This window comes from Delphinus delphis, chromosome 2 (assembly GCF_949987515.2).
Source record: "Delphinus delphis chromosome 2, mDelDel1.2, whole genome shotgun sequence".
Lineage (NCBI taxonomy): Eukaryota > Metazoa > Chordata > Mammalia > Artiodactyla > Delphinidae > Delphinus > Delphinus delphis.
The window spans coordinates 144845580-144869738 of record NC_082684.1 but is presented as its reverse complement, the minus strand read 5'-3'; the positions used below and the strand labels follow the sequence as shown (position 1 = coordinate 144869738).

The 24159-nt window shown below is 45.1% G+C and overlaps 1 protein-coding gene across 5 annotated transcripts in view; it reads left to right on the top strand.

Moving 5' to 3' along the window:
• MYZAP (myocardial zonula adherens protein) overlaps window positions 1-24159 on the top strand; it is a 133776-nt gene continuing 109617 nt past the window's right edge. The window contains exons 1-4 of one of the 5 annotated variants that reach the window (XM_060005896.1): window positions 1-1301; window positions 10827-10904; window positions 16788-17230; window positions 21843-22185. The gene's annotated coding sequence lies outside the window, so the exon portion shown is untranslated. Of the gene's footprint in view, window positions 1302-10708; window positions 10905-12073; window positions 17231-21842; window positions 22186-24159 lie in introns of those variants that run through there. The other 4 variants (XM_060005897.1, XM_060005898.1, XM_060005895.1 and 1 more) reach the window with 4 other exon arrangements.

Here is a 24159-nt window from a genome sequence, read left to right as displayed (position 1 = left end):
TCTGCTAAGCTGGGTGGGCCTGGGCTCTAGAGCCCTGCCAGTGGGCAGGGTCCGACCTTTGTGCAGGGAGGGAGAAGTTCTGCGGGGCAGAGCCAGCTTCAGGCCTGAGAGCTGTGTGCAGGTCATCTTGAAGGAAGGGGACCCCTCTGCCCAGCCAAGGCCCAGGAGTGGAAGGACTCAGCTGTGAAAGCTGGCTCCCCGCCTCCTTAACTTGGGGCGTCAGGGTGGGGTTATGTATGCCGGATGGGCAAATCATGCCTGGTCCATCTCTGGGATTGGCCGCCTTGCCTTTCACCAGGTGCCAGTCGTTCCCGGCCTGTCACTGGGAGTGAGTATGGCATTCTTTGGAGATGGGCACAGGGCTCCCTACAGAGCTAGACAAGGAAACAGGATCTGAAAAAGATGGGTGCCAGGGTCCCTCCGGGGCTCCTGGCACCTCCAGAAGGAGACAGTCCGTGTCCCTGTCCACTCTCTCTGGGCAGATGTATCCTGGCGTTTAGATAACGAAGAACTAGAACTAGATAACAAACTAGAACTAGAACTAGAACTAGATAACGAAGAACTGGAACACAACAGGCCTCCCCTCGACTTGCCTGCCGGCTTCTCCTGTGACCCAGGTATTGTTCCTGATTCACACATGGCTTCCTAAACCAGCTTCATTTTCTGAAACAATTCACTCTACTACCACCTCCCCTTCATGGAAATTAAAAACAAAATTTTTTTTTGGTCTGTGTCATTGCTGCTGGATTCTAAAATCCTTCCAGTCTAGGCCCCATGGAAAGGTTAGGTGTGCCCAGTATAACCAGGTTAGTCCACCCCTGTGATGGGCAGAGGCGTGCAGGCAGGAAGCATCGAGCTCTCCCTCCTGGTCATCACATGGTCAGCACGTCAGAGGACTGCCACTGTATGTCCAGAGCTGCTTCCCAGATGTTAAGAGGCCAGGTGTGGAGTTAGTCCCTGTGACTTTGCTACCAACCTCAGCAACAAAGATATTTGGGGAGCATCAAATATGGGGAGGCCAGAAATAGGCAAGATGATGCAGCATGGCACTGGGTCTTAGAATTTCCATTTGAAGACTTCTGGTTCATTTTGTTGAGAAATTTGTGTTCCCACCACCAAGAATTAATAGTGGTTCATATTTGGTCATATCTGCTTCACATTTTTAAATAAGAGAAAGAAAAGTTTCCCCCTTTGTCTCTCCTTCCCTGCCTCATTCCCTTTTCTCCTTCCCAAAGGCAACCACTGTTCAGAGGATCCGCCAGTTTGTTGCATTAGCATCTGGGATAAACGAATGACTGGAGGTGAGACTATAAGAGAATTGTTTTAAATGCTCTACGGGAAGTCAGGACCTTGATAGCTGCACTGGGGAGGGATGAGACCCCACAAGGGGGACATAATTGCCTAATGGTTTGAAGACTAAGCTGTTTCTAAAGGTGAACCCAGATAGAGGCAGAGCCTTGTCTTGCCTGGGTTGGGATGTCCAGGCTTGGGTGCCCTGAGCTTACCTTCCCTCCATGGTGGAGAAGAGACCTTATGCTGCCACAGAGATATTCTTTCCCCTTTCTTACCCAGCATACTGCTGCCTTTTGTCCCTCAAATATGCTGAACAAATATCGAATAGTATTGATCTGAGGGAACACCTAGTTCTTTGCCTGTTTGGGAAGGGGCATTTTGAGTTGCCTGTGGTGCTCGCATATCTAATTCCAGGCTCAAAAAGACCAGAGTCTCACTGGCTTCCTCCCTTGGAGAACAAAGAGCACAGCATCCTCTGTCGTCTCTGGGAACACCCAGCTCTGGCCTGGAATTGCCGTTGTCCCTTGGCTGCTGCCTTTATGGGCCCTTGTGCTTGCAACCTGGATGGTCACATGGGTGAGGAGGGATGCTATGCACCTCATTCAGGGCCAGCTGGGTGCTAGTGGCCATGTTTGTTTAGCCATGTTCTATTTGGACCCTTGATGATCAAAATGTGAACATCATCTGGTAAACTTTCCTTTTTCTTTTTTTCTTCTTTTTGGATTTTATTTTAAAAGAGTTCAGTGACATGGATCTTATTTCATGAGATGCAGTAAGGTACAAGTCATGGAAATTTTAAAGTTTGGGTAAACTTTCCTTTTACCTTCAACATTCCAGGAGCTGGAATCCTTACACACCAGGAGTAGCTCTTTGAACGTTTGTCAATAGAGGCGTGCCTTGTGGTGTTTGTTCTTCCTTACGTATACATTTCCTAGCCAGAAGTTTCTAAAAATAGGATCATACCTCAGTTTGCCAAGAGGCCTCACCCATGCTCCTGCTTGGCAGGTAGAGGGATTGAAAGATGTCCCTTCTTTCTTTACATATTTATTTTTCCATATAAAATAGAGTAACCGTATTAACAAAAAATTGGAAAATAACCCCGCCAGCCTAATGCAGCCATCCTGAGCATTTTAGCACATTTCCTTCCAGTCTTTTTCCAATGCATTTTTTTTATACTTTAAAAAAAAATTTATTCTATTTATTTTTGGCTGCATTGGGTCTTCATTGCTACGTGCGGGCTTTCTCTAGTTGCGGTGAGCAGGGGCTACTCTTCATTGCAATGCGTGGGCTTCTCATTGCAGTGGCTTCTCTTGTTGTGGAGCACGGGTTCTAGGCACGCAGGCTTCAGTAGTTGTGGCACGTGGGCTCAGTAGTTGTGGTTCAAGGGCTCTAGAGCACAGGCTCAGTAGTTGTGGCGCACGGGCTTAGTTGCTCCGTGGCATGTGAGATCTTCCCAGACCAGGGCCCGAACCCGTGTCCCCTGCATTAGCAGGAGGATTCTTAACCACTGCGCCAACAGGGAAGCCCCCTATGCATTTTTTGTTTTGAACATTAGGGTACGTGTATCTTCTTTTTTTAAAAATATATGTATATTTATTTATTTGGTTGCACCAGCTCTTAGTTGCAGCAGGCAGCCTCCTTAGTTGCGGCACGTGTGCTCCTTAGTTGCAGCCAGTGGGCTCCTTAGTTGCGGCAGGTGGGCTCCTTAGTTGTGGCATGTGCACTCTTAGTTGTGGCATGTGCACTCTTAGTTGCGGCATGTGGGATCTACTTCCCTGACCAGAGATCGAACCTGGGCTCCCTGCATTGGGAGCACGAAGTTTTACCCACTAGACCACCAGGGAAGTCCCTCCTATGATTTGTTTAAGCATAACTATACCCACAGTATTGATGTGAGTTTATATATGCTTTGCTGTCACTTAACATTAGAATAAGCATTTTTTCTGATAATAGATAACCTTTATCTCTTTAAAAGTGCTGCATAACGACGAATTGCATGAATCGCATCAGTTAATTACCATCCCTATATTATTGAATGTCTAGGTTTCTAAATTTTGCCTTCCTACAGTGAATATTTTCCGTCTGTAGTTTTTTCCGTATTCAAATTATTTGCTTTGGCTAGATAACCAGAACTGGAATTACTGGGGTATCAAGTGAAAAAGAAATCTTTATGTCTCTATAAATGTTGCCAAAGTGCTTTTCAGAAGGGTTTACCAATTTGCATAGACCAACAATATACAGATGTGGCCGTCCCTCCGGGTCCCCCACCCCTCACTTTTGCTAATTAACCTCTCTAAGTAATAGAATAACTTCTTTCATCAGGTTAGTCTCCTTTTCTATTGTCAATGGGTTTATTTTATAAGATGTCCTTCTGTGACTTGTCTATTCTTATCCTTTTAGTTGTTATCTATTAATTGTTTTTTAAGTGGCAGATGATAAAAATGAAAACAGTATAATAGAGTAAAACCGTGAAAAATAAGTAAAAAATAAGTAAAACAGTAAAAAATAAGTCCTCCATCCTTAACCCCAATCTCTCCACTCTCTACCCAGAGGCAAACACTCCTTCTTGTTTATTTTATTTCTTTCAAGTCAGCTTTTCAATGTTTCATCCAGAATTTATGTGTGTCCCACTGGACACATTCACAGAAAATTAAATGAAAGCAACTTGAGGGTATTTATAAAAGGCGATGAGGAGAGTGTGAGCCCTGGGAACACCCCTGCCCCAGGCTGACTCTTTCCCCCCAGTAAAGGAGACCTGCCTCTGGACTGCTCACCCAAGGGTTACATCCAGGATGTGGGACTCATGGGTCAGTGAGGTGATCCTGAAAGAAGGCTGCCCACCAAGTTGGGGGTTTTTTCAGTGACTCTAGTGTCAGATACATGAGGGAGCTTCAACGTAAGAGGCCAAGGTCTGTCTGAAGAGGCCTAGGCTTTCCAGAGGGAGCCAGGCACCCGAATCCCTATGCCTGCACACTCCTAGGACTTTACACGCTCAAGCCCCAGGCCGCGGCTGTGTCAGCCCCAGACTACTGCGTGGACTGTCCTTTCCCATTTGCCCACTGAGGCCTCACTATCTCTTCTTCTCTATTTTGGCAATCATCCTCTGCCTCTTACACATTTTTCTCTGAGGATCCTGATTCCTTACTCTCTGACTGCCCCCCGGCTTTCAGGTCCTCTTCCAAGGGCACTCTCTGCCCCAGCTCGTGTCAGGCCCACTGGGTGTCTCTCCTCTAGCAGGTCCACATGGTCAAAACCGTAAATGTAGGAACTTATTGGGGAGGGCAGCGAGGATGGGGACCATTGGGCAAGTGGCCCAGGAGGAGAGAAATGACAGGGTCAACACCATCTTCCTAAGATGGCAACAGGAGATTTGAACCAAAGGCTCAGGGTCTGCTGGAGGCTGCGTTCCCAATCAGGTATTAGTGGTGGCTGCTGCAGTGTAGTTTTCTCAGGGCTCCTGGGTTCTCAGGTGGGCTTCTTAAGGGGCTAAGAGGCTGATGGGATGGAAGGCTTCACGGGGCTACCTGCTGTGAGTCCCAGCATGACCACCGTGGTGGCCAGCAGGGGGCCTTGGTGGCAACTTCTGGCTGTGATGTGGTAGATTAGTGGGTGCTGGGTATCCAGGGCCCCGCCCACCAGTGGTGGAGTCCCAAAGAGGACTTTGGACAACAGCAATGTTTTGTCTTCCCAGCCTCGCCCAGGTCACCTGGTCAACTGGGGCTCCACAGTTACCTTTATGTCACAATGTTTGCATCGTACTGATTTGAATTCCAGCATTTCTTGTGAGCTACTGTTTTGTGACGGGCCAGAGTTTTTCACTTGCACCTTTCAAAGAGCGTTTGCCGGGCTTCCCTGGTGGCGCAGTGGTTGAGAGTCCGCCTGCCGATGCAGGGTACACGGGTTCGTGCCCCGGTCCGGGAAGATCCCACATGCCGCGGAGCGGCTGGGCCTGTGAGCCATGGCCGCTGAGCCTGCGCGTCCAGAGCTTGTGCTCCACAACGGGAGAGGCCACAACAGTGAGAGGCCCGTGTACTGCAAAAAAAAAAAAAAAAAAAAAGCGTTTGCCGTACACCTACTGTGCACTGGTCAACGTTAAGATAAGTAGGGCTCAGTCCCTGGACTTAAAGGAATAAAAAATGTCCACTAAGAACTAAAAAGCAGTAAGGTCTAAAGCACTAAAAAAGAGGTATAGATGAAGTGCGTTGGTGGTTCATGATGGGACAGGTCCTTACTGGCCGGGCTAATTAAGGAAGGCTTCATGGAGGAAATGGCATCTGAGAGGGCGTTAAAAATGGGTGCAATATTTTAGGGCATTTTTAAATAAGATTTTAATCTTACAGATGGACGTGTCTTTAGTGGAAAGAAGAAAGTGAACACTTGGATGCAGGCAAGATTCAGAGAATCAGTCAGTTCATTAGAATCTAGGATAAATGAAGTGGAGGAGTGATTGGAGGTGAGGCTGGAAAAGAGGTCTGGGACCATATTTTTGGAGGACTTCTAATGCCACTCCCAGAAATAGGAAAGCAGTGGATGTTTATAATCAGATTTTGGACAGAGAACAGAGGAGTTGGGTTTTATGCCTCCTTGTCCTTTCTGAGGAGGAGATGAATAATTTTTTTAAAGTGGCTGGTGAACCTTGTTCTTATAGAAGTTATGACACTTGATCATTAATAAGGAAAATTAGCTACTCCCATTGGAAAAAAATCTCTTTATTATCCGTTGCATGCGTCTCAGGGTGCAAATCACTACTTAGTCTAAGCCAGTGCTTCTCAAACTTAAAGTGTGCATCAGAATCAACTGGAGGGGGGGCTTGTTAAAACACAGACTGCTGCCCTCACTCCCAGAATTTCCGGGACAGCCAAGAATTTGTTGCTGATGCTGCCGGTCCGGGGACCACACTGAGACCCTCCCGATTAAACTTCCTACCTGACCTTTCTCAATAGATCCACTGGGTGGCAGCAGAGAGCACCACAGTCCGCCCACTGGCCAAAGCTGGAGTCCTCAGGCCGGGGCTGCTCGGGGCTGCTTCCCTGAGCCATCGATGCAGGCCTTAGCTACTGAATAGCCACACAAAACAGCCACGACACCCAGCTGTCCAACACGCAAGGACGCCTTGTAGAAGGGAGTGCTTGGTGACTTGGATCCCGTTCCTTCTCCAGGGTGTCCCCACCCCAAACACTCTCCTCCAGGCCCTCAGATCTCTCTTCAGCTTGTCCCTCCCTGAGGAGTGGAGTGTATGTGATAACGTTCAAAGTTGCTTCCACAAAGCTTCTGAGGATGAGGTGACCTAGAGCTTGGAAAGGGAACCGTGGGGTCCAGAATGGAGGGGTTAGGCTGTGGCCGCGGGGTCCACCTGATGTCCTCAAATCAGGGACGCACGGCCCACTGTGTTGGCAGAGAACAGCCCTGACCCTGACACAAGGCTGGAGGTAGCCAGGTGCCATCCTGAGTGAGACGCGTTCCGCCGCGCCTCCGGGTGTCTAATAAGTCTGCAGGTTTTTCGGTTGATCTGTGAATCACTGAGAAAGAATCCACCCTGTTCTGGTCAGAGGTGGCAAATGGAGTGAACTGTAATCAACAAAGGGCAAAGGGTCAATTATGCCTTCTGCTAATGGCTCCTTAGTTTCCCTCTGAAGGTTTTCCTCTGGTTCTTTATAGTCTAGTCTGCTTACGATATTTATTCTCCTTTGTTTTATACTTGCTAGCTAGCTATTTTTATCCTGGTTAATATACTTACTATCAATAGTATTCCATAATGTGTTAAAGCATTATTCTAGTGTTTTTGAACATTTTTGAACATCTAATGTTTTGAACATCATGAATATCTTTTAAAATCACTATATATTTTTCTATCATGTATAGAAAATACACTTTACTTAATTCTTGTAGGCATTATTTTCTTTGGTATTTGGCATCATTTTCTTGGAGTGATATCCCAAAACAGGAATTATTGTGTCAAATGCCTTTTTCGCATGCAAGTGGAATTTTTATTAACTTTTTCATTTATGCAAATAATTTATGCTCTTTATTTTAAAATACAGATAGGTAAGTGATAATAATATGAATATGAATGAGAAGGATGGGGGGGAGAAGGAAAGTCACCCTTGGTTTCACTATCTAGAAATAACTTAATATTTTTGTGTATATTTGCCTAGGCCTTTTCTCTATATACAGGTTTATTTTTATAAAGTGTGGAATCATACTTTTTGTACTGTTATATAATTTGCTAGAGATATCATAAATGTATACAAATCAGTAGTCTGTCGTAGGACATTTAAGTTGCTTCTTTTTTGTTTGCTGTCATAGGTGATACTGCTATTAATTCATTAAACAAATATTCACTGAGCTCCCACATATGCCAGGTGTTTTGCTAGAAGCTGTGTCTACAGGGGTAAAATTGTCAGCAGAAGACAGGATTGGTGGGGAAGAGACCCAGCTGAAAGGCTCCTGTCATCAGGCTGGGTTTTCTCCATTCTGTTTCCTCACATGGCTGAGAGGGACTCAGCGCTATGACAGCAGCCACTGGCTGGGTGCGGTTCTGTCTCTTCCATCAGCGCCAGTGTTTCCTGGTTTCTCTTCCTGCCCACACACCTGCCAGGGTGGGGCCTCATGGAGTTGTCCTCCTTCCTTCCTGAAACAGCCAACCAAAGCCAGAGGGGTAGCCTGGGAGCTGGTCCCACACCTCCGATTCTGTTGTTCCTTCTATGCAGTATGTTCAATGATCATGAGAGTGACTAGACATATTCATTGTCAGTTATTAAAGAAAAATGACACTGGCTGCTTCACTGTGGAAAAGTCTCCCATGGAGGCTGCTCCATCCTGCTAGATCCCTACCCTTTCTTGCATGCTATTTGCTGATACATATTTGGTGTATTGGGAGGGAGGCTAAGACCTTTTTTTTTTTTTTTTGCGGTACGCGGGCCTCTCACTGTTGTGGCCTCTCCCGCTGCGGAGCACAGGCTCCGGACGCACAGGCTCAGCGGCCATGGCTCACGGGCCCAGCCGCTCCGCGGCATGTGGGATCCTCCCGGATCAGGGCACGAACCCGTGTCTCCTGCATCAGCAGGTGGACTCTCAACCACTGGGCCACCAGGGAAGCCCAAAAGGCCTTTTTAAGTTTACATTTTCATTACCCCTAAAAGAAGCCCCATACCTATTAGTAGTCACTCCTCCTCGGCCCTGGCAACCACTCATGAGCTTCCTGTTTCTGTGGATTTGCCTGTTTGGGACATTTTATATAAATGGAAGCATAGAGTATGTAGCGTTTTGTGTCTGATTCAGTTTAACATGGTGTATTCAAGGTTCGTCCACATGGTAGCAAGTATCAGGACTTCATTCTTTTTTATGGCTGATACTATTCCATTGTGTGAATATACCACATTTTGTTTGTACACTGGTCAGTTGACTGGCATTTGCGTTGTCTCTGTTTGGCTATTATGAGTAATGCTGCTATGGACATTAGTGTATAGGTTTTGTTTGAACATAAGTTTTCAATTCTCTTTGGTGGAATTCTCTCTAGGAGTGGAATTCCTGGGTCATAACGTATCTCTGTGTTTAACCTTTTGAGGAACTGTCAAGCTGTTTGCCAGAGGCTGCGTAATTTTACAATCACACCAGCCTTGGAGGAGGGTTTCATGCGTTTTTCTTTGCAGTGACCATGACAATCTCTAAAATCCAGGCAAGTGACAAGCCACCTGGCCCAGTGGCTCCCCAGCTCACAATGCCACGTGCAGGAAGTTTTCAACTTGGCTGTGATCCTCTTATCTTTCTGCAAGACAGGTTGACGTGCGTCCTAGGTCTTCATGTGTCACGATTGCATATGTTCTTTAGACAGTTGTCTCTCGGGACTCATATTTTCCCTTCTGGTACCTGACTTTTGTTGGTGTTGGTAACCTATGAGGCCAGTGACTTCAGTGCAGAGGCTCTATCACACTTTAACCTAGAATTCCATTGCTTTGGACCAATAATAACACTTTCTTCATACAGTCCTTTGTAATTAACAAAGCCCTTTCCTTCAGGGCCTTGGGCTCTACTTTCAAAGGTGTTAGCCTTATTAAAGCACAGTAATCCCTGCTAAGGTGTGTTAATGGCCAGCAAGATGTTGACCTTTCATCGGGGACTCACTGTGTCCTCCTGTTTGTCCAGTACAAATGAGTCCGTAATGGTGAGAATAGAGTAGCTGTGGAGGCCCTTTCAAACCCAGCCCTGGAGGACTCCCCCTCTACGCGTGGGTTATAACCTTCGCATTGCTGTAGGAAGGTAGTGCCACGTTCAAGCCAAATTTTTCTAGATTTTTTCCTCATACACAAAGATCCTTGATGAAAAAGCTAAGATGGGTGGCAGGATTTCAAGGAATTTTTCTTTCTGCTTATGTTATTTGAATTTTCCAAAACATTGAACATGTAATAACTGAAAATTTTAAAGAAAGCAAAAGAGGGGTGTGAGGCCCAGGGTCTGGATGCCTCTGGAGTTGACAGTTCTTCCACAAGGACAGTTCCTATTTATGAGCACTCCTTCCTTCCTGTCCATAAGCTGGATCTCCATGGCTGAGAACATTCTCACAGCCATGGTTTCTTTAAAAGGAGAGCTTTTGCAGAAGACTTGTCAAATATTTTTTCGTTAACTATAAATTACATACAACTCTTTTCCCCCTAACAGCAGCACCAATGTACATGTTAATTCCCTCTGAAAATGGTCAGGCATGATTACTCCTCAGAAAGGCCACGTTTCTGTCTCTCTCACTCCCCAAAGTTTCTATATTCCTAAGTATTCTCAGTAGGAACTTTTCATTTTTTCAACTCACCCTGGATAAAAAAGATCGCAGATTCTATGGGTGAACCCCCTTCAAACAACTCCTATGACAGCTGTGTGTTTCCAAAGGCTGAACAGTCTAGAATCCTAGTTCCTGAAGGCCCTGTGGGTAATCTAAAGGCTGGGTGTTCCTTGTTTCAATTCAAATTTATTTTCTAGCTTGAATGCAAATACACATTTGCAATACTACCCTAACACCACGTACTAGTGCAGTCCATCTGTATGTTTCCTATCCTAGCATTATATCACTCAGAGAGTTCTAATATTCCAACAAGCTACCAGCCTGGAAATAAAGCAATTCAAATTCCCAGGAACGGTGGGCTGCCATATTACCATTGTCCTATTTCCCTGTGGTACTTATTCATCAGAGATTATTTTATAAGATGATCTCTTATAATTTCGGAGGTCATTTCATCCAGTTCTGTTTCCAAAAAGGACTGTATCTAAAATGACCCAGGATGAGGCTGTCTACCATATTCTTATATTATGAGTGTGGAAAGATGACATGTTTGACAAATAATTACTTCCAGGATCTAATTTTTATGAATTTAGGAAGTTGTACTTGATCTAACCTGAATATTTTTTTTGCTGTGTTGCATGCCATTTTCTCAGGGTGGATCTGGTAACTGAAAAGAGTAAACTCTATGCACTGAGTACATTTTATGTACCAGAAACCATACATCATGCTTTACAAACATTACCTTATTTTATTTTTAAAACAGCTCCGTGAGGTATGTATTACTGGCAGCCTTTTCCAGATGAGGAAGAAGAGGCCTAGAAGCATGAAGTAGCTCGCCCAGGTGACACAGTGAGACTTCTGGTTAAATGTGGCAGGTTGAATGCACTAGTTTACCACTACTCCTTCCTGAAATTCTGCTAAAACATCACATTCAAGAGATTTTTTTAATGGCTGTAAAACAACCGCAATAGAAGAGGACAGTAAACAATAGCAATAAAATCTGCAGAGCTGAAACGAGATGGACATGTGTCAGTTTAACAGACCAGAGAATGGTACGTTGTAGCAGACAGTGAAAGAAGCTTGAAGTATGAAGAATCCTCTGAAAATGGTACAGGTGGGGCTAACTATAGGATTTGTCGAAAATTTGCACAGATCCTCTTCCATCCTAGCAGAAGACTGGACGTTGGTTCCCTGGAGCTGCTGGCTTTGGGCAGTTGCACAGCTGAGGAGAGGGCACTACGCTACACTGGGGATTGAGCTATAATCTATATGCTGAATGATGAGACCACCGGCCCCTCCACCACCCTGCTCCAAGAGCACTGGCAGCCAGGTTGATACCTTCCAGGCAGGAGGCTGTAGGATTCCTTTCTGGGGAAGATGACCGGCTCAGGACATAGAACTTAAAGATGCTGAGGGTTAAGAGTCCCCACTGGAAGTGCCCCATCAAAACAACAGGAGCTTGGGAAGAGACAGGCAGTCTAGCTAGCAGAAGGAAACAACCCTTGGGCAACAACATCAAGGTCCTATGATCAGTTGATCACCAGAGAATACATACTCAAGCACAGGAGTTTGTAATAAGGGAATATTCAGAAAACAGAAATAATCCTTGGACTTCAGAGTTTAAGAGCAGAAAGAAAAAGAGAAGATGAAGTTAAGGAAATCACCCAGAAAGTAGAACGATAACAACATACAAGAGATGGAAAACAGACATAATAAAATGATAGGATCCTTCCAGACAGCCTAACATCTGAATAATAGGAATTCCATAGAGATGGAGCAGAGATTATAGAGGGGAGAAAAGTGTCAAAGACATGATTTGAGAAATTTCCCCATATCTGAAAGACACGAATGTACAGACAGAAAAGGTCCACAGAGCACCAAGCACAATGCGTGAATATAGATCCACACGAGGCATGTAGTGGTGAAATTTCAGACCACTAGGGGCAAAGAGGAGACCCTATAATCTTCCGGGGGGGGGGGGGGAAGGGGATATTAGGAATGAGACTAGTGTCGGACTTCTTAAGAAAAACAAAATATAAACTAGAAAATCTGGACTAATGCCTTCAAAATTCAGAGAGATAATTACTTCTCCATACCTAGAATTCTGTACATATCCAAAACACCAAGACAACTTCAGAAATGCCAGATCCTCAGGGGGCAGACAGCAGAAGCAAGAAGAACTACAATCCTGCAGCCTGTGGAACAAAAACCACATTCACAGAAAGGTAGACAGGATGAAAAGGCAGAGGGCTGTGTACCAGATGAAGGAACAAGATAAAACCCCAGAAAAACAACTAAATGAAGTGGAGATAGGCAACCTTCCAGAAAAAGAATTCAGAATAATGATAGTGAAGATGATCCAGGACCTCGGAAAAAGAATGGAGGCAAAGATCAAGAAGATGCAAGAAATGTTTAACAAAGACCTAGAAGAATTAAAGAACAAACAAACAGAGGTGAACAGTACAATAACTGAAGTGAAAACTACACTAGAAGGAATCAATAGCAGAATAACTGAGGCAGAAAAACGGATAAGTGACCTGGAAGACAGAATGGTGGAACTCACTGTCATGGAACAGAATAAAGATAAAAGAAGGAAAAGAAATGAAGACAGCCTAAGAGACCTCTGGGACAACATTGAACGCAACAACATTCACGTTATAGGGGTCCCAGAAGGAGAAGAGAGAGAGAGAGGACCCAAGAAAATATTTGTAGAGATTATAGTCGAAAACTTCTCTAACATGGGAAAGGAAATAGCCACCCAAGTCCAGGAAGTGGAGAGAGTCCCAGGCAGGATAAACCCAAGGAGGAACACGCTGAGACACATAGTAATCAAATTGACAAAAATTAAAGACAAAGAAAAATTATTGAAAGCAACAAGGGAAAAATGACAAATAACATACAAGGGAACTCCCATAAGGTTAAAGGGAACTCCCATAAGGTTAACAGCTGATTTCTCAGCAGAAACTCTACAAGCCAGGAGGGAGTGGCCTGTTGTATTTAAAGTGATGAAGAACCTACAACCAAGATTACTCTACCCAGCAAGGATCTCATTCAGACTCAATGAAGAAATCAAAAGCTTTAGAACTTCTCTAAGTGGGGAACACAAGAGAAGAAAAGGACCTACAAAAACAAACCCATAACAATTAAGAAAATGGTAATAGGAGCATACATATGGATAATTTCCTTAAACGTGAATGGATTCAACGCTCCAACCAAAAGACACAGGCTCGCTGAATGGATACAAAAACAAGACCCATCTATATGCTGTCTACAAGAGACCTACTTCAGACCTAGGGACACAAACAGACTGAAAGTGAGGGGATGGAAAAAGATATTCCATGCAAATGGAAATCAAAAGAAAGCTGGAGTAGCAATACTCGTATCAGATAAAATAGCCTTTAAAATAAAGAATGTTACAAGAGACGAGGAAGTATGCTACATAATGATCAAGGGATCAATCCAAGAAGAAGATATAACAGTTATATGTGCACCCACCATAGGAGCACCTTAATACGTAAGGCAAATGCTAACAGCCATAAAAGAGGAAATCGACAGTAACACAATAATGGGGACTTTAACACCTCACTTATGCCAATGGACAGATCATCCAAACAGAAAATTAATAAGGAAACACAAGCTTTAAATAACACAAAAGACCAGATAGATTTAATTGATGTTCATAGGACATTCCATCCAAAAACAGCAGATTACACTTTCTTCTCAAGTGTGCACGGAACATTCTCCAGGATAGATCACATCTCGGGTCACAAATCAAGCCTTAGTAAATTTAAGAAAATTGAAATCATATCAAGCATCTTTTTTGGCCACAACACTATGAGATTAGAAATCAATTACAGGGAAAAAAACGTAAAAAACACAAACACATGGAGGCTAAACAATACGTTACTAAATAACCAAGAGATCACTGAAGAAATCAAAGAGGAAATCAAAAAATACCTAGAGACAAATTACAATGAAAACATGATGATCCAAAACCTATGGGATACAGCAAAAGCAGTTCTAAGAGGGAAGGTTATAGCAATACAAGCCTACCTCAAAAAACAAGAAAAATCTCAAACAATCTAAAAAAAAAAAAAAGCCAAATCTTGAAAAATTTAATTCCTTTTTACCCTTGGTGTTTCCAAAATTGGAAGATTATCCTAGGAAGAGGAAGACTTAAAGTAAGCTGGTGATCCATCCCAGGAAACATACCTGGAGAATCGCCCAGGACAAAGGTAAGAGGAGACCCAGAGTGGCGCTGCGAGACTGGCCTGGAGAACCACCAGTCCAGGCAAGTGCAGGAGTATGGAGGGCTCTTCCAGGAAGTCGGGTGGGAGCTGTCTCCAGAAAAAGATGCCATTGGTACAGGACCAAATGAATTTTATCGTACTGAGAGACTGCTACTTTTGCAGGAAAGTTAGTGATGAGTTAGTAATAAGTACATAAAAAGTTAAGAAAAGTGACAATTGTTAACTCCAGGAAAAACACAAAGTTGTCTAAGAAAGAAGGTAGTACTATATATAGTGCACTTTATGGTCTAATAATCACATGGCCATAGGGTGTAAGCACTGAATATTGATTTAACCAAAATTATAATACGGCTCTATTTGGAGAATGGAGGAGGGCAAGTGGGCAGGGAGATTGAAGAGACCAAAACCTCTTTCCATTTGGAAAACCAATAGATAAGATCTAAAATTTAAACAGAATCTAGATATAGCCATGTAAGTGTCGTGTTTGAATATACAGAGATAAATATCAGAGTAAGTAGCTAAAAGCAGCTGTGTCTAGAGAGTGGGAATCAGGGTGTAGAAGATGGAGCAGGAGAATGCTCATTTTTGTTAAAAAGCTTGTAGAACCACTGGACTTTCAAAACCATGGATATGTATAACTTTAAATTCTTTTTAATGAAGTCAACAGCAAGTAGTTGCAGAATCACTATCTGAACCCGATTCTGTCTGAAGCCAATCCCAATTTTTCCTCTCAAGATAAATTCTTTGTACTTATTTGCCTCTGGACTTTGATTTTCTTTAGAGTTTGTTTGTACAATTGATCCAATAATCTACAAAATCCAGGAGCATATGGGCTGGGGTAATCCCACGGGGATTACCGTAACTGACAAGGAGAACTTGTTTTGGGGTAGGAGGGATGTCTCACAGAGCCAGAGGGCAGGGAACTTGAAGCAGGGACTGGGGCACCACAGGGAACCCTGAAAGTTCTTTCTCTCCTTTGCTTCTATATGCTCCCCTGCCTGTGTCTGCTTTGTTTATCTGATTCCCAGTTCACAGGCGAGGAAATAGCCCCTCATAGCCCCTCAGTCTGCACCTGAGGGGAGCGCTTGGTAGGGGATGAGATAAACCCAATTTGAATGCCAAGTTCTGGAAAGTCAGAAGGGAGGCCCCAGTGGGAAATACATGCTCTTTTAGGAGCTTGAAAGGGGTCATCTAATGAATGGCGTTTAGGGCCCTGGACCCTGTCTGCCCCAAGCGGCCTGCTGGTCCTGGGATGTCCCTGCAGATCCCAGGCGTCAGCAGGCAGCCATGCCCTGCATGGGTGGCTGGACTGGGGGAGCTGTAGGGATGTCTGCAGAGAAGTCATTTACTTGTGTTGGAACAAACACAGGGCTTAAGCAGCAGAAATGGCACTGACTTGGGGTTTGAGGAAGGCATCCCAATTCAAGCTCCTTCTTTGATTAGCTGTATAGCCACTAGCCCCAATGGGCTATTGAGAGCTTGAAGTGTAGCTAGTCTGAGAGCTTGAAATATGCTCTGAGTGTAAAATGCACACTGGATTTTGAAGACTTAGTATCCCCATAATACAAAATATCTCATTACTATTTTTTTCTTATTAATGGTAATGTTAATATTAATGGTGAAATGGATAATATTTGGGGTATATTGGCTTCAATAAAATATATTATTAAAATGAATTTCACCTTCCTTTTACTTTTTAAAAATGTGACTCTTAGAAAAATTAAAAATTACTAAGACGGCTCACGTTATATTTCTATTGGACATCACAAATCTAGGCTCTAGACGTAACACATTGCCTTTATTGAAAAGAACAAAATCACTCAGGCTTGGCATCACTCTAGAAAGCTGGGGAGAGGTGTTTGTGCAATCCTGATGCCTTAGCTTCCATTTAGTGTTAAACAGCACCTTGTTTTTCAGGGTCCCAAACCCTGGTAAAATCCACAGCTGTCCCCTCTCTACTCTGCCTGTGACAAACCAGCCCTAACCACAGGAGACAAGGTGAGGACAGTGTTCCTGACAGAAGACTCATGTACCCTTAGGGGCCTGCAGAAGTTCTCAGGGGACCTGAAGGCCATTCCACTACTCTGGAAAGCCTGACGGAAAGAAATTCTACAGCTTCCCAAGTACTGATGCCTTGGCCAATGAGATCAGTGTTTCTTGGCTCGAGGCTTCTAGCAACCCAGCCAGGCAAGGTTGATGGTCTCAACTATCAGAAGCTCCACCTGGCAATTAATTGTAAGTCTCTCTGACTTATGAAAATGCTGAAAAGTTAATTATTCATTAAGATGTAATGGGATAGACGAAGTTTTTCCAAATGTGCTATTCTTAGAGAATGATACCCCTGGTGCCCCTGGTGATGGAAAGTTTAGGAAGCTCTGACAGAAGTCATTGTGTCCTTCAGGGTCCTGGTTCTTGCATGTTTTGTTTCCACATTTGGTTGGTAAGTGATGGAATTTCCCTTAACTTTCCTGCAGGGATATGTCCTTGGCACGTACATCCCTCTGAAATCCATAGAATTTTGAGATTTGGGCGACTTCAGTTATTTCTCCATCTGGGATGATGAGCAACCTATCATCACTGTCAAAGCCCCACGACCAACCCCCATGATCAGCCCTCCTTACACCTCACCTTGGAATGTACCAAGCTTTAAATTATCTCATCACCAAGAACTAAGAGTGGTGACCACAAATTCCACAAATTCCTGCAGCTCTGCACACCACTGGCATACCCACAGAACCAGTTCTCCATGCTCCTTGGGACCACGGGCACCTGGGCCCTCCCAGTGCGCTACCATCCCACTCTCCTCGACCTCCACCCTTGGGGAAGGCGGCATTGATCAGGAATTAAGTGCGTGTGCTCAGGGGCAGGCTGCCCGGGCTGTGTCTCCACACCTTCCTTACAGCTTGTGAAACTGGGGGTAAGTTATTTCATCTTTCCAGAACTCATTTCCTTATCTGTAAGCTAGGGTTTATGAGAGCACCTACCTCACTGGGAAGGATGTGATATTTAATTATGTATGTGCATCTAAGTACATGTACATGTGATGAGATAATGTGGGTAAAGCTCTCTGTAGTGCTTGGTTCATGGTTGCTCTCAGCAACTGTTAGCTCTGCTTAGTTGTTATCGGCTCTGTCTTTTCACCTGCTTTCTCCCCCGGCCACCTGGGCTGCTCAGAGAAAGCTTGAGAATCAGACTGCTTGTCTCTGCTACAGAGTCACCATACTCTCCCACTGGGCCTCCCCATGGCCTGGCCATCTGTGTGTGTGTGTAAAAGTTTTATCCACAAATATGTGTGTCAGTGTGTCCCTTTTGGTAACAGCTTTATTGAGATATGACTCGCATACCATATAATTTACCTGATTTTTAGTATTGCTGCACACAAGCTTTCTCTAGTTGCGGCGAGCGGGGGCTACTCTTCATTGCGGTGCACGGGCTTCTCACTGCAGTGGCGTCTCTTGCTGCGGAGCACGGGCTCTAGGTGCGCGGGCTTCAGTAGTTGTGGCTCGCGGGCTCTAGAGCGCAGGCTCAGTAGTTGTGGCGCACGGGCTTAGCTGCTCCACGGCATGTGGGATCTTCCCGGACCAGGGCTCGAACCCGTGTCCCCTGCATTGGCAGGTGGATTCTTAACCACTGTGCCACAAGGGAAGTCCCCACCTGACTTTTATAACTGGAAGGTTTGTACCTTTTGACCCTCTTCACCCATTTTGCCCATCCCCCCCAACCTTTTCCTCTGGCAACCACCCATCTGTTCTCTGTATCTATGAGCTTGGTTTTTGTTTTATTAGATTTCACATATGAGCAAGATAATTTGTCCTTCTCTAACTTATTTCACTTAACATAATGCCCTCAAGGTCCATGCATGTTTTGCAAATGGCAAGATTTTATTCTTGTGGTTGAATAATATTCCGTTGTGTGTGTGTGTGTGTGTGCATAAGTATGTGTGTGTGCATATGTATGTGTGTGTGTGTGTGTATATATATACACACACACATATATATATATATTTATGTCACATCTTTATTCATCGGATGATAGACACTTAGGTTGTTTTCCATGTCTTGGCTATTGTAAATAATACTGCTATGAACATGGGGGTGCATTTATCTTTTCTTTCTTTTTTCTAAAAATTAATTTATTTAATTAATTTATCTTTTCAAGTTAGTGTTTTCATTTTCTTTGGACAAATACCCAGAAGTGGTATTGCTGGATCATATGGTAGTTCTTTTTAATTTCTTTTGAGGAACCTCCATACTGTTTTCCATAGTGGACACACCTTTTTTTCTCTTTAGATCTGCCTATTCTGAACATTTCATGTAAACGGGACCATACAATATGTGGTCCTTTGAGAAGAGGTTTTTTAAATCAGCATAATATTTCCAAGATTCATCCATGTTGTAGCATCTATTAGCACTTCATTTCTTTTTATGGCCAAATAGTATTCCATTGCATGACTGTACCACATTTGGTTTATTCATTTATCAGTTGGTGGCCGTTTGAGTTGTTTCACTTTTTGGCTACTGTGAATAATGATGCTACGAGCATTTGTGCATACATCTGTGAATGGCTACAGTTTTCATTTCCCTTGTGTATATACCTAGGAGTGGAATTGCTTGGTCTTATGTTAGGTCTCTGTTTAACTTTCTGAGGAGCTTCCAAACTGTTTTCTGAAGTGGTTGCACCATTTTACATTCCTATCAGCAGTGTAGGAGTGTCCCAATTTCTCCATATCCTTGCCAACACTTGTTATTATCTGTCTGTTTGATTATAGCCGTCCTAGTATATGTGAAGTGGTATCTTATTATGGTTTTTATTTGCATTTCCTTGATGGCTAATGATGTTAAGTAGCCTGGCAATCATTTTAACCAATGTTTGCTTATTATCTCTTAGATTGTCATTGTGGGTGTTCCAATCACTTTCCAAACTTCACAAGGTCCTAATTCCTCTCATCTCTAGAGATTCCATCTCTTCTGCTATTCTCGAACATCTTCATGCACTGATTCATTCTCCAACAAATAGTTACAGTAAGTCCCCTACCTACGAATGAGTTCCATTTCGAGAGTGCGTTCGTAAGTCCACTCTGTTCTTAAGTCCAACAAAGTTAGCCTAGGTACCCAACTAACACAATCAGCTATATAGCACTGTACTGTAATAGGTTTATAATACTTTTCACACACATAATACATAAAAAACAAAAATAAAACATTTTTAGTCTTATAGTACAATATCACTCACTCCTGGCATTGATGGTCCAGGTTCTAGTTCTTTGCTGGATTCAATTCTGTCTACCCTCTTGCTTCTGGACATCCTGGGCTTGAGATACAGATACTGTATTACTGTACTCTCTACAGTACTGTAAAGTACACAAAAGCACAGCCTCTTGTAGAGGATGCATGCACGTGACAATGTACTCCAGGCCCGTGAACTAACTTACGTGATTGGACATGTGAACGCGTGTTCACGTCTTTGAAAGTTCGCAACTTGAAGGTTCATATGTAGGGGACTTACTGTATTGAGCTTCTTTTATGTGGCACGTACTGATGGCTGGGGATGTACAACTGAGGGGCCACTTACAGTCTGATGGCAACATGTCATCATGGAACTCCTCTGCTTAAAATGCTTCAGTGACATTTAAAAATTGGGGGTAAAATTTAATAGCAAAATTCATGGCAACCAGGGTTCTGTGTATATATGAGTGTTAGGCTAGCCCAGCTACCCTCCCCGCCATTCTCCCTGCCTCACATCTTCTGCTACTGTCTTAGGCTCCAAATGAATAATACTTTCATGCAGCCTGGTCCCTGTTCTCCACTGCCCCTTCTAGACTGTAAGCTTCTGCAGGAGGGGATGATTCTAACGCATCCTTGCATTCCCCACAGCACTAGGACAATACTTGGCACCTTGAAAGTACTCAGTACAATACCACACGATGTACTTGATACATTTATCATTGAATTATTAAATGAATAGATGGCTAAATAAGTGAATGAATGAAAATATGTGGTTCTGCTAGGTAGTACAATTTACTTTAGTTTTTAGTTGGCTGAAGTTGGGCTCTATTCTTCTTTTTTCTTTTCTTTTTTTTTTTTTTTTTCTTTTTTCAGTACGCGGGCTTCTCACTGTTGTGGCCTCTCCCGTTGCGGAGCACAGGCTCCAGACGCGCAGGCTCAGCGGCCATGGCTCACGGGCCCAGCCGCTCCACAGCATGTGGGATCTTCCCAGACCGGGGCACGAACCCGTGTCCCCTGCATCGGCAGGCAGACCCTCAACCACTGCACCACCAGGGAAGCCCTGCACTCTATTCTAATCCTCATTTTAAACTAGCCTGAATGATATGCCAGGCCTGCTGAACTGAGGGCCGCTTTATTTTAGTCAAATATTTATAACAAATAGTGATGCTCTAAGGGGTTTTAAGTCATGGCGTGTTCAGATTTGTTTGTACCCTGTAGGGTTTTAAGAAAAATGAAATAAAATGACATAACACAAAATAAAATACCCACATTGCGAACGTAAACAAGTTGAACAGAGTCACGTTTGGGGGCCTGTGTGGAAATTTGCAAGGAAAGCTGGAGAGTTAAAAGTGTTCAGGCACGGTGCACCTTCCCTTTCACCCTCATACAGGCAGGACAAAGGTCTCTCTTCTCTTAGGACAGGAACATGTTTCTTTCTTGGATGGTTTTGTTGAGGGAGAGGATGGAGGGGGAGGAAGTGGGCTTCTCCTGGGGTATCCAGCTGGGTCTAGCCCTGTGGGAGACAGGATGCGGGCCAGTCAGGCCCTCCAGCCCCCTCTGTCAGGCTGTTTCCTATTTTCAGAGGTCTATAGGGTGGCCCTTGTGAGGCAACAGTAATGAACACATTGTCCTGAAATGTAAACTGGGGAGGGAGGAAATGCCTGGCATTGGTGATATGTCTGTCTGCTTATTTGCCGAGAATGTTGTTTGGGGGAGATAACGTATACTGTGGAGACAGTGTTTTCAGAGATGTTTGTGAAGATGACGTCCTGATGAAGGACTAAGACAATGATGACATCTGAAGCAGGACTCAGGTCTCGCAGCCCTCCTGAGCTTGCCGTGGGTCCTCCCTGCAGCTCCTTCCTCCATTTTCAGGGTCCTCCTAGTGGCCCGTGCTCTGACCATCACACCCCCCAGCTTCTGGCCTCGTTTCCCCCGCACACCTCCCCCAGGAGGCCCTCTCATGCTCACAGCTGCTTGCAGCTCCTCCTCTCCATTCCCTTCCTAAAACTGAATTATGAGACCTTTGCTAATAGGCAGTAGAAAAGGCTCCCGGAGACAGCCGTCTCTGCTCCTCTCCTTTATTAAGTACTTTCCATGTGCCAGTTGTTTTACTTATATCATTCATTTAATCCTAACCACCTAAAAGGCAGCGATAATGGCCATTTCTCCCAGTTTACAGGTTGGGAAACTGAGGCTCAGGGAAGGAAATTGATTACCCTCACAATGGGTAGCCCTGGGATTTGAACTCATGGTCTGATGCAGAGACCTCACTCTTGGTCAATATATTCTGTTTCCTTCCAGCTGCCTGCCAGGCATCACGTGACTGTCTGGTGCAACAGAGGTGCATAAGGCAGCCATAGCCTTGAGGAATAGGGCTGCAAAGAATGCTGAATCGCTGGGAGAAGCACTGCAGCAGCAGTGATGGAGGGGCGAAGCTGGGGAGATAAGGAAGGATGGAGAGGAGCATGAGCAAAGGCACTGTGGTGGATGCTGCAGGCTGCCGAGCACCGCTCTCACTCCCCCAGCCGCCGGGAGCAATGGATGCTGATGGCTCAACGGACTTGCCCTTGGCTGGAGCGAGCTGCCTTGCCCAATGTTAGGCTCCCTCCCCAGGGGAAGCCTGAATCCAGGGATTGGTCATTAGGTGAGTACAAAGGGCCGGCCCCCTTGCCTCAGTTGAGCACAGCACTGAAGGGCCAACCCAGCTGCAGAGGGTCAGCCCCACAGGCTCAGCTGAGGCCTCTCAGGTCAGCCCCTTCCTCTGCCATTCCTGGTCCCATCGCTCCAGGAGAGGTATGTACCCCCAAAACCCTTCTGCACAGAAGCCTACCTCAGAGCGTGTGTCCCAGGGAGCCCAAGACATGTGGAGGCATGGAAGTGTAAAGGTACCTACCGTGTTCCAGAAAGCATGGAAAGCCGTGTTCCAAGGCTGCTGGGCTCTAGGATATGGAGGGTGTAGGACTCCCGTGCAGGCGTCTCCTCCTGCGTTGTGATCTGAACATCCAGTGATGGACATGCATCTACCTTTTTTCAGGAATCTCGCCTGCAACTCTGCCCAGTGCCCCAGAAGCCTGACCCATTATAAGATTAAACTGCTTACAACTTTGGGGAAACGGCAGTTTAGAACCCCAATACGTAACAACAAAGAAGTGTTTGGGATCGTTTTATTGATGCTTTTGGAACGTCAAAGCTAAAAAGCAGCCTTAGAGCACATCCAGTCCAAAAACCCTCCGTTATCACAGGGAAGTGAAGCCCCAGAGAGGTGACGTGACTTCAGGTGAACGCAGATAGGGTCAGGGCCACCACCAGAACCCAGGTCTCCTGGCCTCCAGTCCATTGGTCTCTCCACCTCTCCTCGGGTAGGTCTCTACCTCATACCTAATAAGAACTTAAACATGAGCCCTTGAAGACTCACTCAAGGGCTCTACTAACAGTGACTTGTCCATGGGAGGGCAAACTGCGCTTGAAGAAGACGACCACCCAGCTTCCCCCAAGGGCCCCAGCAGTCCTCCACAAGGCTCCCCACAGTGAGGCTGCGTTGCCGGTGCCAGGCCTGTCAAGGCTCGGTGTTGTTCCAGACCCTTCTGTACTTCCCTACTCCCTATCAGGTCAAATCCAGCTGCTTTTCTCCAACCATGGTCAAGGTAAACGTGGAAGCCGTAGAGCACCATCGGGGGCGCTCTACCTGTCATGCACCTGCTCAGTGTTTAGTGCCGGCTTCTCTTCACCTCTTCACTCCTGGCGTTAGATGGGTCCCTCCCTTCTCTGGGGAAAGGGTTATTGGATAAGCTCACTTCCAGCTGGGGCACTTGTTACAGCGTTAACAGTCCTAAGCCTCAGGACATTGACCTCTGATAAATGGATGACTCCAGACCCAGCACCGTATTGGAGACAGCAGGGCTCAGCTTTCACTGTCCTGTCTTGAACGGTGACTTTGCCCTCGGACCTGCCTCTCGGGGCTGGACAATTATTTACTCATGTAATCGGGCTCTGTGTGAACTTCTCTTGCCAGATAAGGCAGCTTTCTGAAAAAGTTGCCTTAGATAGAGCAGGGTCTCTCCAGCTGAGTGTTGTGTTTTGCTAGTGTCCTGTGGGCTGCTTGTATTAGTCATGCCATGGGCAGGGAGCGTCCTGTGGTCAGTTAAGCTGGAGAAGCACTGCACAGTTAGTTATCTTTGGAAGATGCTCCAGCTACTTGAGGGCAATAAGTCCTATCTTAAATCTGCCTACTTTCATTTAACCTGTATCTGCCTGGTTTCACTTGTCTGCAGAAACTTTTAAAAATGGAATACCTTTTAACCTCCTTGAGGGGGGGGACTCAATCTCACCTCTTTCTGAGCTCAGTTTCTCTCATCCGTCCTGTGTTTTACAACTGGGCTTTCCTGTCTGGGTCACTCTTCTGGCGTCACTGTTGTGTATCTCTGCAGTGTCCCTTCTGCACACTGGGGTGTGGCAGTGCTCCCTGTTTCTGGTCCTGGTTTGCCTGGGACTAATGGGGTTTCCTGAGACATGGGACTTCCAGTACTAAAGCCAAGAAAATCCCAGGCAAACTGGGACATGTTGGTCATCTGTACTGAGCCCTGCTTCTTGCCTGTAGCCCCGCAGCTCTCTGGCAGCC